Source organism: Mercurialis annua, linkage group LG7, assembly GCF_937616625.2.
Source record: "Mercurialis annua linkage group LG7, ddMerAnnu1.2, whole genome shotgun sequence".
Taxonomy (NCBI): domain Eukaryota; kingdom Viridiplantae; phylum Streptophyta; class Magnoliopsida; order Malpighiales; family Euphorbiaceae; genus Mercurialis; species Mercurialis annua.
In genome coordinates this window covers 5,124,963-5,128,469 of record NC_065576.1, presented here as the reverse complement: position 1 = coordinate 5,128,469, position 3,507 = coordinate 5,124,963, and the positions used below count along the sequence as shown (strand labels likewise).

Genomic DNA, 3,507 nt, shown 5'->3' with positions numbered 1-3,507 from the left:
AAATTTATGACATAAATACACTTAAACTGGTGAATCCAATTTTTTATGTAACAGTTAAACAAAAATGCATCATTAACTGTTCCATTTCAATAGGCAGGGGGGAAAGCCGAGCATTGTTGTAAGGAGGCTGCGTATCATAAATTATAAACTTTGTCCCTAGACATGAAACAATATATACCACTACAAGAAAATTGGTTTTTAGCGGCGGTTTTTAAGGGCTATAGGGGCGGTTTAAACCGTCTCTACAAAACATTGAGACAGTCTTCCAAACCGTCTCAAGAGCGTCGTTTTTTTGACTGTCGCTATGTTTTAGAGACAGTTATGACAACCGCCGGGGTATGTAATATTTTATCTACGGTTTGTAGTGGCGGTTCTAACCGCCTTTAAGAGTGAAACTCTATTTAATCATAATTTTCTAGCGACGGGTTATATCAACTGCCGGGATAGATATTATAGTATATATAGTTTATAGGGGCGGTTATAAGCTAATTAGTATTTTTTTCTAAATTTGTAAAATGTCATCAGAATATTATAGAAAAATTCAGTAGTTTTAAACTTTTTTTTTTTTGATCACCAGTAGTTTTAAACTTCAATAACAAAAGCAAATACAAAAATTTGATTGTAATATCTACCCAATATCTTCAAATTAACATTCAAATGTATTGTTTTAAAGATATCAAAACTGAAAATATCCAAAGTTATACATTTATGCTAATCTATTTCTCCTTAATTTTCAATCAGCTTTTGGCCCTTTTCCTTCTCAAAATCTTTAAGGTGATTCCATAGTTCAAAAAATCTCATCCAATTCTGACTCTGCAGCACCTGCATACAAACACTTATTCGATTATATGTTTTTTAGTAATTAGACTCACAGATCAGATAACCAAGAGCATACTTATCAATAAAAGCATTGATACTTAGGCTAATACAAATAAGTTCAAGCATTGATAGGCTAATACAAATAAGTTCAAGCATTTATACTGTTTGCATCGAAAAGAAAACGAAAAATGCCAAAACAAAAAACATAAAAACGACAATTATTACCAAATTAGGTTATAAACATAAATGGAATAACGAAACATGAAACTCAATAAGTTTATGTGCAAAGTAGATCAATAACTATTTAAATCAGGTAATAAAGTGAAAATTTTAGTAGTAAATCTTTTGATAATATGAACAAGTTTCAGCAGTCTAAAATTTTAATAGTTAGTCTCTCAAACATTTGATTCCAGCTAAACATATATGAACTTAAGGAACTAAACCAAGCAATCCAAGAAGTTATTTATAGCAATAAAATATAAATCAAGAAAACAAATCTCAAAACTCATTGCCAAAAATGAAAGAAACCCAGTAGACTAATACCAAAACAAGAACAAAAACATAAATCCAATTCTCATCCAAAATCTACACAAACACAAACCAAATAACTATGTTAAGTAAGGCACTAATAGAGATTATGATAAGTTTTAATCTTTGCCTAATCTGCTATTTCTTTTCTTTTTTAATTATAATTATCAAAATTACTGACTTGGAAATTGAGCAAAGAGAGACAGGGACTTTCAGTTTCTAAAGAGCAGAATTCAATAGCAGAATCATCTTACCTTACCGATAGAGGCTTCATAAACAGAACAATCAAAACTTCTATATCAAGCTTCATTGCTACCAAAACCTCGACTTAAACGTGATGAAACATCTTGTTGCACATTTCCACCGCTACCGTCATCATTGAACTGATAATTTATAATATTAAACCAATTAGCATTCTAAAGTATCATATAGGCACCTAAAAATTTAGCCAAAGCAAATATGTTCATAAACCTGATATTTGTTCACTTGTGATGGCATCCAATGTTGTCCAGGGAACTTTTCAGATACAAAGTTCGCCAAAGCAAATAGCGTTTGAGATACACCTTCATGATTAGTTGATAAAACTTCATATTTTTTGCTTACTTCTTCATACTTAGATGTCATCTCTTGAAGTGTTTCTTTAAGTACTGCCACTTCGTTTGATTGATTTGAGCTTGTAGAAGATTTTCATTTTTCTGCCACATTGTAAGATGTTGCTCCAAAATAACTTCTAGGTGTTGGCCCCAAACCTAGACCCCTCACGCGACCATTGTGCTCTTTACCCATCACTTCTTGAAATATTTGTTCATTAACTTCTGTTATGCTATTGTTCGAATTTTGACTACGTTCGACTTGAAGAGCAGATGCTTTATCCTGTAAAAAGAAATACAGTTTAGTTATTAATAATTTTATATCAACTTTTATGATTTATCTTAAAGTAAGAAAAATAATTTAAAATAATACTGAGTAAATTAGAAACATTCAAAAAGTTAAGTATTATGCTCCCTGTAATAAACCCCTAAAGTCTCTTGAAATGTTTAATTTATAATAAACCCCTAAAGTCTCTGTAATAGCAATTCATGTATTAATTATATGGCAACCAAGGAATCACATCCCCTGATTCTAGTAATAAATATATCACATCCCTAATCTCAGCTGAATAATATATCTATGATACATATTTATAAATATATGGCAACCAAGGAAAATTGACAATCTAAACAACTAAAGATATTTGACAATCTAAACATCTATAGTTGACAAAAGATACCAAAATAAACAAAACATAAAAAGATTCAGCAATTCATGCATTAATTAACACTAAAAATCTCCTTAATTATGGTAACAAATAAATCACATCCCCTAATTTCAGCAGATTAATATATCTATGGTATATATTTACAAATATATAGCAACCAAGGAAAGTTGAAAATCTAAACTACTAAAGATAGTTTCCAATTTAAACAAATAATTATAGCCAACTAATAAAATCAAATTCCTATAAATATAAAATCAATTCAAAGTCAGCAACATAGAGTTTCAAAGTTCTATTTCTGGAAATAGAAAGGAAATGTAGGTATATTTGAATGTGATAAACTAACCTTAGGTTCAACCAGTACGTCAGTCAGAAAAGATGTGAGAAACACCTTAAAAATTTAAAGCTTAGTAATGTTGCTACCACCCAGTTCCTCTCTTTAGAGAACTCATTAGATTTGAAGAAGCTTAATAGCTTCTTTACTGGATTGGCAGTGATTATATCTGCATTAAGAAAAACAAACGTATATATATTTACTTGCATTAAACGTATATATATTTACTTGAATGATAATTAGACAGTTTTAAACAAACTCATTCTCATTCAAACATAATTACATCCAAATTGGTATTCAGAAAATACCAAATATTAGTTTCAGTTCCATCTTAAATTTATTTTCAAACAAATTAATTAAGTTGAAATGAATTTCAATGAATAAAAAGAAGAAACGGCAGTAGAAATATAAAGTAACAGGGCACAAAAACTAAAAGACTAAGCGCAATGTATTAAAACCTAACTTGTGTCTCAACAAAGGAAGTAAAATTAAGATGCCAAATCAGATTGATAGCCAATAAAATTTCAAGCCATAAAAGCAAACAAAAAGATGTTAAAGAACGATAAAGATC

At 29.7% G+C, this 3,507-nt stretch overlaps 1 long non-coding RNA gene across 1 annotated transcript; it reads right to left on the bottom strand.

The window, feature by feature from the left end:
- Positions 1-606: 606 nt before the first annotated feature.
- On the bottom strand, positions 607-2,039 carry LOC126656232 (uncharacterized). Its single transcript, XR_007633182.1, has 3 exons — positions 1,819-2,039; positions 1,602-1,730; positions 607-822 (listed from the first exon to the last, which is right to left on the bottom strand). It is a non-coding gene; the product is annotated as an uncharacterized LOC126656232 (long non-coding RNA).
- Between the last annotated feature and the right edge of the window lie 1,468 nt (positions 2,040-3,507).